Source organism: Triturus cristatus, chromosome 6 (assembly GCF_964204655.1).
Source record: "Triturus cristatus chromosome 6, aTriCri1.1, whole genome shotgun sequence".
NCBI lineage: Eukaryota > Metazoa > Chordata > Amphibia > Caudata > Salamandridae > Triturus > Triturus cristatus.
In genome coordinates this window covers 531,336,150-531,351,283 of record NC_140589.1, presented here as the reverse complement: position 1 = coordinate 531,351,283, position 15,134 = coordinate 531,336,150, and the positions used below count along the sequence as shown (strand labels likewise).

The 15,134-nt window shown below is 40.7% G+C and overlaps 1 protein-coding gene across 2 annotated transcripts in view; it reads right to left on the bottom strand.

The window, feature by feature from the left end:
• Positions 1–15,134, bottom strand: part of SENP6 (SUMO specific peptidase 6) — a 755,486-nt gene that overhangs the window by 640,504 nt on the left and 99,848 nt on the right. The window lies entirely within an intron of this gene.

The window sequence follows — 15,134 nt, the reverse complement described above, 5'->3', positions numbered from 1 at the left end:
GATTCTGATACAGCAGCAAGTGGTAGAAACAAGTCGCAGTTTCAGGTGGTCTGCTCTGAAAGAAAGTCACTCTGAGCGATCTGAGTTGTATAAAATCATTCCCAGAGTTAGCAAAGGAAAACTTAATCTTCTTGATCAATGCAGTGAGCAGAAGATCCATAAGATGGGGAGGACAAAAACGAGATTCCCCTCCCAAAGACGTGCTCAATCTCATCTATGGTGGTGACCGTATAGGTACAAAGAAAAATTGGGCACAGGAGTGATGTTGCTAACTGTGAGCAAGGTAAGACCTGGGAAATAAAGGAAGCGATCTGAGTATGTGGCAACTCCTCTAGGCCTACAGTATAGTAGTAAGAAGAGTGATTAATCGAGGAGAAGCACTGGAGTCGGTTTATACTGTCAACACTAAAAAACAGGTTTTATTTGGTTTGTTTTTTAGGCAAAATGATAATCCGGTTGAGTTAAACCAAAAGGAAATCAGGTAGCAGAGGGGTGAAGGAAAAGAAAGGAGAAAAGGGCATACATCGACAAGAACCAGATCCAGTTAAAGAATCCCAAGAATGACAGGCTGAAAAATCTGGAACCAATGTATTAGCTTGAGATACTTTATTTTCTTCTTCACATACAATCTAAATTCACTCGCAGACTATTTTGACTTGAAGCCACACTCCCATGAAAGTAGAACTATTACCCCGTTTAGCAGTAATCTGCTCCTCAATGATTTAGAACCTTTAGCTAATTTAGATGACCTGGAGAGATGAAATTAGATATGCAATTAAATGAGATAATGTACTCAACAGGCATTTCACCTGTTTGAACTGGCAGTGGTGTCAAATCAAAATGTACCTTTCGTTCTCAGATTGAAGATTCATTCACTTCTACATTTATAAACATTAGTGTGAGAGGAATGTTCCAATGTATTTACTGATAGGATTACGAGACATAACCATACTTGTCTTACACATCCGGTGTTTAAAGCAGTCAATTTCTTTGTATGGATATCTTTATTAATATTATGCCTTCTGACAAAGGTGGTAATGTTTTGATAATGTCTAGGGAGCCATATCTTTGAGGCATACTAAATGCTATATTAAGTTAAATGAAGAGACCTTGACTGAATCCTTCCTCACAACTGGTAATATCGATAGGAAGGAGCCATTTCTAATGGTTTCCTACCATTTACTTTCGCCCCAAAATCCACAAATCACCAATAGCTCCTCCTGGAAGGCCAATAGCAGGTAGTATGGTTTGTGTGAATGAGACATGTCTAAATATTGTGACAAACATTTAATGGATTATGTTACACCATTGACATGCTAAGTAAAAAAAATAAATACTGGTGACTGGATCAGATGATGGGAAAAGCACCTGCTCACTACCATAAAGGATGCCTCACTGGCAAAGCCAAATTGTCCTTGAACAAAACCATCTCCTTTTAAAGCAGGAGAATTAATTGCACTCACGTGGCACAGCAATGAGCTAGACATGGAACTCGTTTTATGCCAATCTAATCTCAGGACATCAAATAAAACTCTATGCTGGAGGCTCAGAAATGGAAAATTAAAATTAATAAGAATAGATCTGGCTCTGTTACACTGACAATCTTGCTATTGTCCAGAGCTCAACATAGGAAAGGATGTTTCAATACATCAACAAAATTAACCACAGCCCATTGGGATTATACTTTACATGTACTATTTTATTGAATACAGTGGAGTGTCTGGTTTTGAGTCAATATGACTGTCCTTTTGCAGGAAAAAGACATCCACCAACTCCATATACTTGCCCAAAGTGGCTATCCAGGACATTATAATTGCTTCCTCTTAGAGTGAATTTCATCACAATGTTATCACACTACTAGAAACTGGTGCCACTAGTCAAGATTACATGGGAGCGGCAGATGATATGATGACAGATTTTGAAATTAGGGCTACTCTCTTTCTAAGCAATATCAGGTACAAAGAAAGCCGACCAGAGACATTACCTCAAGGAAATCCGAATCAGATGTTGCAATGGGGAAGAATGACAGAACTTATACATGCCTCATTACACAATACTCCAATCATAGTGGTATATTAAGGAACATAAACGCTGGCATGTACTATTATGTGATTCCATTTAGAAATATTATTGGAATTAAAATCTAGATTTTTTTTAATGAGTTGATATCAAGTATACGATTACCGGTAATCTTTCTTTCAATCATGCAACCAGAGCAGTACATTAATAGAAAACAGGCCTCTAAATGCATGACTGCTCTGACATATGTAACTTACCTTTGAAAAAAATAAGTGTTTGTGGGTCCCGATGGCAGAATTTGTGTAATTTTGACTTGCAAAAGCAATTCCTTAATCCATATACTCTAACATGTAGGAAGCACAATTCATTGATTGCACAGTAGAATATTTAAGAATGTTAATGCTCTCAGAAGAGGAGATGGCAGCAAGCCAAAGGCTTTACACTTACGGAAGTGTCATAGCAGTGATTTTAAAATTCTAAGATTTGTATGGATCTGCAAACAAGCCAACATTTAATGAGTGGCAGGCATGAATGCAAATTAAGTCAGCCTAACTGAAGCTCATTATTGTATTGTGAACACAAGGTCTTACTACAGATGAAAGCCTACCTACATTAGTTTGGAAGAATGCGAGTGCCTCCGTCTGTACCCTTTTCTAATAGCTCCCATTTGGTTCCTTGTTGAGTCTGAAGACTTTCACGAGGTAGGCAACCTGCACTCTGCTGGAATCATGATATTAATGATATATCAGACATCACTAAGGTGATGTGTGTAGTTTTGTGCACCCCGTGGAAAATGAAAGAATTAGACATTCCTTAGATTCAATAAAGAGAAACATTTTCTCATCAACCTCATTAGTCCTTTTATATTTTGTATTCAACTACTAGATGCTCCTTCTCTTGGGTTAAAAATGTAGGTACGGTTAAAAAAAATGGGGCAAACGTTGAAAGGCACATTTTATAGCTGCAACTGGATAACTCTACTATATAGAATACTTGATCAATCAAAGTGCTTTTCTCAAATGTAGAGTTGGTCACAGAGTTGGGATTTGATTGCTAGATTGCCTATTGTAATTATAGATGCACTTGAACAAATTGGTTACATGACTACTGGTAAGGCACAGGTGTCCTAACAGATGACTTTGACAAAGCCAATGAGATGTTAGTGGAATATTTAAGGGTATTTTTGTCACCCAATGTAATGCTTTTAAAATGATGAAGTACCATTATAGCTGTGGAGCACTTCATTAAGGTGTCTGAGGAAGGCACACGTTGGAGAATTTGGTGCTCCACCGATAGCTTTTCTCAGCAGTATCTTTATCCTACCCTGATTATCCATTGTTTTGAAAATAAGAAAATGTGCTCACTGATGGAAGTTCCAGAAAAACTGTGGATTCGGGAATCGCTGCAAAGTGTAACTCAGTTTAGGGCAACATCAATGAGGTGGAATATGACCCTTTAGTACACAGGAGGGTGTGTTTGCCAACCATCTTGTAGTGTTGCAGATGGTAGAAAGCTCGAACATTCAGGAGGAAAATTTAACTGCATCCCAAACACAAAGTATGCTGGAGAGATATGTAGCCAACATCAGTACATTAAATGATGCCCCAAATAGTGTCCTGCAAACTGAAAGGGCTGCAAGAGCTGTGATGAGGGTAACTACAGCAGTCAAAACAAACAATAAGAGCATCAACGTAGCTACAAGAATCATTTCCTCAGTAAATATGGATATAAATGTAAAAAGGCAGTAATATACCTTGGCGTCTTCTTTTCAGCCACTCAATCCACTGTGTGGGAACATAGCCTTGCTCCATTGATGGAAAACGTTAAGGCAGAGGTGAAATCTTGGTCCCACATGCCCCTCAAATTATACAGCCGATCTGCCATCTTCAAGATGGTATCCCTTTCCCGTCTCCTATACCAATTGCAGAACCACCCATATCAGATTCCTGCCGCCCAGTTTTGGCAAATCAATGCACTTCCGGGCCAATTCCTATGGGGGCTCCGAATTGCCCTACGACCTTGCTTTCAGTCCACTTATTGTGGTGGCGTTGCAGCAGCGGACATTCAATTCTATTATGCAGAATCTCATCTGCAGGTGCTTAAAGAATGGTGGTACAGCAACAGCGACAATCCTGCATATCCAGTGTAACAGCGGGCAATGGGCGACACCTCTATCCAGATATATATAGCCAGGTGAAGTCTTGAGCCTTGATGCATGCGAAAGGAGTGGTGTTCCGGTCTGGAGACAATCGCTGAGCTCGCGGACAATCGTGTGGTCACTTAACACGAGAAAACCATCAGTAGCATAACAGTCTCCTCCCTCAGATGGCCACCTTGCCTGGGTTCCGAAGCTTGGACAATAGCATATCATTGGGGGTGGTCATGCACGGGCACTCTTAAATCCTTACAGGAGCTTTAAAGCGAATTCACTATGCCACCCAACCAATTTTACAAATATATACAATTCCGCCATGCCCTGGTGCCCATTATTAAGAACTTGGAGGTGCTTCCGGAGTTCAATCTACTGGAAGGTAAATTACTCATGAGAGAATTGGGAGATCACAAAATTACTAAGATATATCAGACTCTAATTACCAACAGCCCTACCACACTAGATGATCTCCGTGCGACCTGGCAGAGAGACATAGGACCAATAGAGGACGACAATTGGACCGAGGCCCGAGAATCCCCGTGAGGCACGGCCATCTCCACATGTTTAGGTCTCATTCAATTCAAATATCTACATTGTGCATACTTTATACGACATACGCTCTGGAGGGCTGGCCTAGTGGCCTTCCCCACATGCCTGCGATGTGGCAACAATGAGGGTACCTTCCTTCACAAGATATGGTTCTGTGGTGCGCTCACAAGTTTCTGGTAGGGGGTTAAGGCATGCCTATCATAGGTTTTGGCCTGGAATGTCACCAAAATTGATTATTCTACATGTCGACGAAAATGGGGGCAACAGGTACAAACACTTGTTTTTGAGCCTTAACCTGAAAGAACGAGATGTAGCCTGGCTGGGGAAGAATGCGTCCCCTCCTCTGCTAGGCATTTGGAAACAAGGCATGGACTTTTGCATTGGTCTGAAACTACCAATATTCATAGCCTTAGGGTGACTACAAAAACATCCCAAGATATGGAAGCAGTGGGTCGAATACGGTGGTATTCTGCTGGAGCCCCTGGCCTCCGTGGCATCAAACCCAGGAGATGAACCCAGATAAGGATACTGGCCTACTACACTGCTATATGATCTACATGTGTCAGAAGACATCGGAGTGCAGGACGGTGGCTTCAGGGGAGAATGATAGACATTGCACACTTAGTTGTTTTGGTGGTTACTGTTTTGTTCCCGAGTCATACTAACGTAGAAAATGCCATATTCATATGCATCAATATGTATATACATGTATCAGGCCCCACGAGCTGTATATGGCTGAAAATACAAATAAAATGGTTTTTGAAAAATAAAAAAAAAGGGAAACACTAAAAACACATTCCACAGCATGAAATGCAAAATGAAGAGCAAGGGACTACCAAATACACTTAGCAAGGCAAAGAAAATAATCAAGGGAGAATCACATGCCTGCAAAAGCAAACACTACTTCCACTAAGATGCGGATGTCCAAGGTTACATTTTGGAGAAATAGTGCAAACAATTGGGACCCCTGTAATAAATGAAAATGTCCTAGGACAAGGAAAATGACTAATTTCAAACAAAATCACTAGGCAAACACTGGCCATAAACAGATACCGTAAGGCCTAAACAAAAGTGGACTGATGACAAAAGCGACTTAATGTACCATTAGTTATACATTTTGGAGAAAAACATTCCGCATTGGTCAGAAGAAAAACCATCCCAAGAAAGTATGCAAGAAAACAGTTTCTCATATACAAATTAATTTCTTTGGTTTAAGAAGACTTGACGTTAAAAAATATGCAAACGTTTTGCAAGACCATTGCCATAATGGGATATGGTGGCTTGGGAAAAAAAGAAGTTAGTAGAAAAGAGTACTTGATAATCCAGCTATTGATCCCAACCTGTCGACTTTACACGTAAGCGTACGTGGAACACACGAAAGCCTTGTTACCTTGTCTGACACATACACCTCAGAATTTATGAACACTACCCCAGTTAGAATCCCCAGTTAATAATTAAACATTATAACCAGTAATTCACACGCTGGCAACCCAAGGGAAGGATATGTATCATTATGTTAAAGGACATGCACAGTTGGGTGATACCGCTCATGGCAGCGACCATACTATGCATTAGATAATGCTCAACCCTGAGATGCGACTGTGTATCCGCAAATCAGTAACACACGAAACAGCACAAATGTACATGTGATACCATGCAATGTGTTTTTCATAAGAAAAAGTTAATTAAAATACTTGGCAAAAAATGATAATCCAGCACACCCTGACAGCAGTTACAGAACCAACATGCCCCATCAGTTCGGCCAGCAATATGTTAAGGGATGCTCCCACCCTGCCAGCCACAGGGAGGAAGGAACCTATTAACATCGGATCAGACAAGGGCCAAACAACTACTACAAGGCCAAAAATGCACTCAGGGCCTGTCCTCCATCTGCCCCCAGACGCCTGCCCTTATGTAATAATTTTGGCAGGCGTACCTCAGTTAAGGGAGGGACAGAGCGAGTCATGGATGCAGTTAAACAACAAGTGTATAGACTGGCTATCCAAACACAAAGGGGTAGGCCCTAACATTATGAGAGAAATTTTGACCACTCGACGGGTGAGCTGGGTTGGGTTATTACCCAAGAACATAGAAGGGGATTGCATTGTCATCAATTTTAGAAACCCCTCCACAGTCAAATTTATCCTTGGTAGCACTAACATGTGTTTTTCCCCCCCTACTGACATAACTTCTCTGCCATTGGGTTACTTCTATAGACCCCATCATAGATTACCCAGCCCTATTTTACCACCTTTCCCCTTACATAATAGGTACAGTGCACTGTCCGACCTGGGTACTTTGGACTGACCATCAACCATCTCCCCAGATCCAGTGAGCAGGAATTACTTTAATACATCTGGCCTAGCAGGGGACCCATTTCTGGACCCAACCATAGTGATTGATAATGTCGTCAAGGTGCCAAAGGGCAATAGTTATGTTTGCACCCCGGTAACATCCATTAATAATTTGACAATCCTGAGTTGGAATATAGCAGGTCTAAATGCTAAAGTAACAAATGGGGACTGGGTGGATTGGGTCTCCAAAATTGACATTTTGATGTTTCTAGAAACTTGGTGCACCACTCCTTTACTCTTTGATGGATACAGTTGTTTTAGCCAAATCGTACCAATTCCTGTTTTGGGCAGACCCAGTGGGGTACTATCCATATGGGTTAAAATAGGTGCAGATGTTAAAATTGAACCGTTGGAGACATACGATAGGAACTTCCAGGCACTGCTCTATATTAGTGGTGTTAGAATATGTTTAATACATTTTTATAATAATGATTTTAAAACACATCCCAATATGAATTTTATAAGGCTGTTTAATTTTATTGATGATATTATAGAAGGACAAAAGTGCGGTAAACTTGATGGGATATGTGTAGCAGGAGATTTCAATGCACACATTCACCGTCAAACTCCTCCCTGTAAAAGAGGCAAAGAATTATCCAACCATTTGGCCACAAGGGACTTAACCAACGTTATGGAAAAGGCAAACACTATGGAAAATAATTGTCCTGTGGCTACTTATGTCGGGCATGGGAGTGCATCTACAATTGATTATGTATTCATGACCTCTGCGCTTGCGGATCTTTTATTAGAGGCCACAGTAGCTAGGTCTGTACACAGCGACCATCACCCGATTTTATCCACTCTCAAACTTACTTACAAAAAGGTGAAGCGGACAGAAATAGGGGCAAAAAATTTAGTCGCCTCGACGGACAAACTCAAGGTGATCTGGAAGGGGATCGATAACAAGGGGGTGTTAGCTCGAGTTATAAAATCCCATCCCAGATAGTATTTACCTGCTTATCTTCCGAGTGCCCTGACCATGCGATCGTCGAAGCATTCACGGAGCTGTGTAAGACCATAAAAAAGGAGATATCTAAGCCAGCCCTAATTAATAGTAATACTAACCCTAGATGGTTTGATAATTCCTGCTCTAGAGCAAATAGAGATTTGAGAGCTGCCCTAAAAGCTGATCCACCCGATCAAGCCCCGGTGAGGTCCCTGAGGTCTAGTTATAAATGCACCTTAAGAATACGATCCGAAGAGCTTCTAAAAACTCACTGGGAATCACTTGTACGTACTGCAGCGACGAAGGATGTTGCTGGGTTCTGGAGCGAGGTCAAGAACCTGAAATCACTTGGCTCCAACATCACTCCCATAAACTGCAGCATATCAGGGGATGTATGGGTGAAGCACTTTACAAATATTTATACGGCATCGACTCTTCCTATTGAAAACTGCCAACCATTTAAGTTTCCGAACATTTCTATAACAGAAGTGGAGGATGCAATTCTCCAAAGCGCAGGAAACAAAGCGCCAGGGCCTCATGGAGTATCCATTGATTTAATAAAATCAGAGCCTGACCTATGGTCCCCACTACTGTGCAATGTTTTTAATAATTTATCTACTACCTCATTGCCCGATTCCTGGTCTAATAGCACCATCGTACCTATTTTTAAAAAAGGCAATAGACTTGACCCTGGCAGTTATCGCCCAATATCACTAATTGATAACACATTGAAGATTTTGGGAAGGGTCATTTTTAATAAGATCAATACTTGGGCCGCAGAAAACAAAATTTTACACCCATGTCAGTTAGGTTTTAGAAATAATGTAGGGACGGTTGAGCAGTGCTTAAACCTAAACTTAGTTTTAGATAAATATATCGTAGCAAAAAAATCCCCACTTTACTTAGGTTTTATGGATTTAAGCTCTGCATTCGATTTTGTCAACCGATCACGCCTATGGAGAGCTTTGCTGAGATATGGTCTGGATGAACCCCTGGTCCAATTCCTGGCCCATCTACACAGTGATTTAAAAGCCTGTGTTCGTATTAATAACGATGGTGAGGTTTCGGGCGAGATTTTAATTGGCAGGGGTGTAAGACAGGGTTGTGTCCTGGCTCCCCTGCTTTTTATCCTATACATAAATGAATTAAGCTCATCGTTGGGTAAATTAGCTACCGATGTCCCGCTCGTCAATGGCAACCCCCTCCCCGTACTTCTCTATGCCGACGATGCGGTACTTTACTTATAGGTCGTACACCTAATGCACTCCGCACTTTAATTTCAGGCTTTGTTTCCTATATGGCTGACCTTGACCTATGCACAAATTTTAAAAAATCTTATATAATGTCTTGTGGGCGTAAGAAACATAAAATTCGCCATATTATGTCTGGGAACAATGTTTTAAACAGCACTTGCACTTTCCCCTATTTAGGCCTGCTGTTTTCCGATTTTGGATACTGGCAACCTCATGTTGCCAGAGGGAGGAACAAACTGGGCAAAGCCATTAATTCTATAATTACTTTACGCCAACCAAAGCACACCGAGGTCATTTCATCACTTCTACAAATTTATAAAACCCAGTGCGTCCCTACAGGAACTTATGGTGTGGGGATATTCGAGTTGCACCAATATTCAGATAGAAGAAAATAAATTCTGTAGGAAGGTCCTGGGGGGGGTAATCTCGGCACCGTCATACGTGTGCCATAGAGAACTGAATCTCCCCTATATAGAGGATTTTATAAAATCAAGACCCGCTTTGTTTTGGTTAAAAATCTGGCGTAATCCAGCTGCTTCACTGACTCGCGACATAATTTCAGATTGCCTATAAAGTGAGCGGGCAAATTATATTCCTTGGCTTAAAGCGGTACAGATGAGCCTAGTAAGCGTAGAAATGGGGCACCTTTTTTTAGCACCCGAAACAATAGATTCATCACATAAGATTACAGTGAAAAGGGCCTCATTTGATCTGTATCGTGTGAACAGAGAAAATATTGAATTTACAAAGCCAGTAATTCTTGGGTATATACCCATACAAGAACCCTGTACTAGGCCACCTAACATGCCCCAAGGCTATCTGCGCAAGAAACTGGGCAGATGGAACAGGAGTTTGCTGTTTAGATTTAGGGATGGGAGTGTGGTTAATTTACTCTGTTTCCCCTTAGGTTACATCCACAATTTGGGAAACTTACCTTGTCCATGTAACCAGGGTGGAAAGCAGAGCTTGCTGCATTTCACACTGTTTAGCGGCTTTTATGTAAAATATACCAAACACTTTCTGATTCCCTATTTTAGAGCCAATGCCCGGACGGATTTTAACGAGGCTCTTAGAGTCTTACGGATGCTAAGTACTGACGATGTAATTTACAGAGTTAGTCACTTTCTCCAAATCGCTGTCCGTTCCCGTGCCTCAATGAATACGACCTGAAGCATGTCTATTATCCTGCACACTCTAAACATTGCACTTTTGCACAATGGGTGTTCATATGTTATAATGAATCTGGCCTGACAATTTATTACTTGTACATTGTATTTTTGTACATTGGGTGTATCCTCAGATGTGCTGACTAATAAGACCCGTTTTTATTGTTCATTGGGATGATTTTTATATATTTTAACGGATGCATTTTATTGAACTTTTTGATGTGAACAAAATGGATATGGCCTGTTAGATTCAGAAGTGTCTCTGCATTATTTGCACACTGATTTTGTACTCACTTGGAATGTATGAAGCAACTTGTATGTACTTTTATGGATGTTTTTAAATATATCCGAATAAAGATCATTTGAATTGAATTGATAATCCAGCTATTTATGTCTTAAAAAAATAAATAAAAAAAAGCAGCTTCACTCCATCTGAATCGAAGATTGCAAAGGACAACTTTGTAGAAAGAAAATATAAACAGGGTACAATCATTTCACTTCTTGGCAAAAAAGACCGAGGTGGATTGTTTGCCTTAAAAAATAAATAACATTTTTGGGAATGTGCTTATTGGTTGAATAAAACTGTTAATAAAATCTTGATGGAATTCACGCCTCCGCTGTTTGCTTGAAGACACTGTGGTATATTTGTTTTTTTGTTTTTTACATTGGAGAAAAATTAAAAGACACTGTATATAATATAGCATCCTAATGCATTTTCCTAAAATGCTTATAAAAACGTTAAGAATCGGCACCTTGAGGTCAACCTCCAATTGGTCCTGCAATCAGACAATTCATCCCAGGAAGATTACAGCTACTAATATTTATCTGATGGAAGCCCTTGATTATGGTGATGTATCTGAAGCCTCCTTGGAAGTTAATTACATTGGATGGAGAGGTTTTTTGAGCTGGTGACTAGGACATTTGTCATGGGGTACTAGGAGTCCTGAATCTGTTAATTCAGGTCATTAATTTAATAACTTAAGCAAGTCTTGCGCTTTAGGTTTTTTCGGCAACTTCATGTGGAATAGAGAGGGAAGGGAGCCCCCCTCCCCCCCAAAAAAGTATATCAAGTCCCTCAACTTCTGTTAACTATATTTATTGAACCTTTTACAGAATACTGGTTGATAGTCCTGGTATTAAAGGGGTTTATGAATGCAGATGAACCGCTGTTCCTCTTGAGCAAAAATGTCTTGAAGTTAATGGAAGTGCTCTGCAATATCTGTTAAGTATACAGCTAAAACTGGTGTTTCCTAAACTAAGCACTGGGGATGACATGACCATACACAGAAAAGTGGGGTGGAGGGGTCAACGACAACACTAAACCAATTTTCATCAGGTATGAATTTTCTAGGAAGTCTCGGAATATGATGATGCACCTCATCTTTTGCTGGCAAAAATTCCTCAATTCTTGTTTGGCCAACATGTATTTTAGTAGACAGCATTAATATAGATCATGTGTCTACACTGATAAAATCCTTTCAGTTACAAAATTTGCTGTCTGTCTTAACCTGGAAAAGAATATTTCAAAGTCTTCTTCAATTGTCAGCCACTGTTTGCGGGATGCTTTGATTTTACCCATTGTGTATATTTTTATAGTGTTCCTTATAATACTTCAATTATAACCCAGAAGGCTGGGCAATACAAGTCTTAATTATGTCTGCAATTACAAAAATAATATGTATTATTTATGGGAATCCTGTGCAAAAGTATGCTACTGTAAGGAGGGGGTTTAAATTGAGGAAGGATTCGTGTCGTCATGTTATAAAAATCCTATTCACCAGATGGCGTATTTGAGCATCACTAATTTAAGATAATTCACAAGTGTGTATGCTTCTTTGATTTGTACAGAAAATGTGGTAGATACTAAAGCAAGTGCTTCTGTAAGTACCTAAAGCTAAAAAAAAAAGCACACTTGCGCAATCTGAATGATATGTTTATGCACCTGTCGTGTGGAAATTGATCCATGGTGTATTATCAATTAAATTACTCCCCCTCCTTTAGCTTTGACTAGGTTAGAAAAATATGGGATTAGAAATCTCATCTGTTCATAGCAAAATTAGATTGAGGTAAATTGTCTAATGGTTTATACATCATCTAATTGTGGGCATAACCTGCACTGAATCCAATATGTATATGTTTCTAGCAACCTTAGAGAAAAAGACTAGAACCTTATTAGAAACGGTTGCAAAGTGCACCATGTGTGTGGCACAGTAAATGCAGTCTTGGATTACATGCTTTGAAAGATACTGGAGAACAAGGTTCACAACAGGATGTACTTGTGCATAAAGATCACCTACACATATACTTAATTTCAACTCTGATCTCCTGCAATCAACTATAACTTAAAAGAACCTTTGAACTGTAAGACAAGATTGCATTTAGTGCAATACAACATTCCATTTATCACAAATGTATTCTGGGTCCACAATACAGACAATAACATTATTACTAATGCACTGGGGTATAAACATTGGTCAAGCACCAACCACATTCATAGTCAGGCTATGAGGCAGTCAAAAGCCAAATTAACCTGTTCTCATCCTCTGGTAGCTTGGCACAGAGCAGTAAGGCTTAAATTATTACTGTGTGAAGTATTTGTGTAATACTTCAAAACAGTAAAACAGTGGAACCACCACACAAAATGATTCCACACCAGTTTAGAAAAATAGCTTAGATTTTAATGAATACAAGAAGACCAAAACGACAAAAATAAAATGAGTCAAACTTGAGATAATGATTTTTAAAGTTTATGTTGGAAAATAGTGCCAAAAAGCACAAACAGCTATTAGCGATATCTGGTCACGTCAGACTGGAACAAAGTCACTAATTCAAGCCGACCGGGATAGGATCGCTGGCTGGCTACAGGGACTAGTTTGGCCCGCTTAACAAAGTACCCTAAATCCTGGCTGAGGATCGTTGTGTGGATGCGCTTCGAAAATGTGTTGCACAGCAGAGGCAATTCCGAGGAACGTTGAGGCTGCAGTGCGAGGTTCTGATGCGCTGACGTTGAGGATCCAGTCGCTGGGGTTTGCAATGCGAAGGCCAGGGTCAAGGATGGAAAGCGCAGTTGAGGCAATGCGTCGATTCCGATGAGCAGTGAAGCTGGGATGCAGGGGTTCGGCATCATCATCATCAGGGCTGCTGTCGACGAGGGATGCGAGGACCTTGCGCCAAGAAAAGCGGTGTGCTGTTGCGATTCGGAACCAAGAAACAAAAGGGGGTTTAGGCTCTAAATCAGTAAGGATGAGCCCTATTCAAATCAAAATCACCATCAGCCAGTACTGATACACAATTCTAACATTATTGACCGCGCATTGAATCGAAACAATGCAACCAAAGACCTCTTTTTACGTATGAATTAATCAAAATGTATTCAGAACATCGCATGTATGAAACAAAATTTAAACAAAATCAATCTGTTTAAAACTTATTCAGCCACCTCATGCCCCACTCACACAATGAACAATTTTGAAGCATCCTTCCCCCACAACCTTTTGTCTTTCATACACCAATCTCTCGAACACTCTAAAAAATAAAACTCAGACACCCCTCAATTCAACTTCACACACATTCCAGCATCCCAAACCCCTACCTACAATTAAATATTATATAATCAAAAAGCATCTATTCATAAAACAAAAGCCAATCAAGAAACAATTGACAAATTAGACAAATCAACACAATTCTTTTTAATGACTTGAAAATTAGATTGGCCACACAAAAGGTCGACGCATTTCGAAGCCCTCCAAATATGGGGTTCTCCAAAGGACCAGAAAGCTGGAAGAAACACACAAAAGACTTATACTTACTAACTATCCACACTTTTTCACAATGCCCCATTTTTAGGTCTCACGACCTGCGTTGCACTGCGCAGCAGTGCTCGCGCAGGCGAGAGCCCTTTTGTGTGGGTTTCAGAAATCTACTTTGGAATTGCACACGCTTGTGCGATTCCTTTTCAGGTCTCCCATTGCCCTTTGCGGGCGTCTTCTTCCAAAAGACTGCACGCAATTGGCCTAAGGCGTGCGCATAGCTCCTCCCATGGCCTACTGGTGTCTATTACGCGCACCAAGTGCGTAGTAGACAGCAACAGGCCGTGGGTGGAGCTATGATCGTGCCCAGGCATAGGCGTGAGGAGCGCGCCATTTGTTTGTCTTTAGTTTCGGTATAATCGCGGCACTCGTAAATATGCTCTGTACATTGTGGCATATGTTTCGGAAAACAGTGTTTAGTTTAAATATATATGAAGGTCGTTTTCCGCACAGCTAGTACCAATTGTATTTATTTGTGGAGAATCCTCATCTTTCGTGCGTTCCTTGCTGCGGTTGTTGACCGTGCTTACGTATCAGTGTTCTGTGAAGCTTGTTTAGGCGGGAAGCCATTTGATGTTTGTGAAGTGTTTTCTGGAGGTACGCCTACTGTGCCGTTTGGCAGGGAACACAGCAAATTACCCCGCCCCCCCCCCCCCGGTCAGGTTTTTGAAAGTAGAATTTGTTGCCAATATGTATTTTTTTTAAGTTATTCCGTGTGCTGCTGATGGGTCTGTGAGCAGCGGTGGGAGCTGTGCGCAAGAAACCTGGACTGGGAGCCGGACGCACAAGCTGCTGCTGTACTGTCGTGCACCGAAACGCAACCCGCCAGCACAGCCTAGCCCTCAGTGGCATGCGCTCTCCCCATTGCAGCCTCATCTAATGGGGA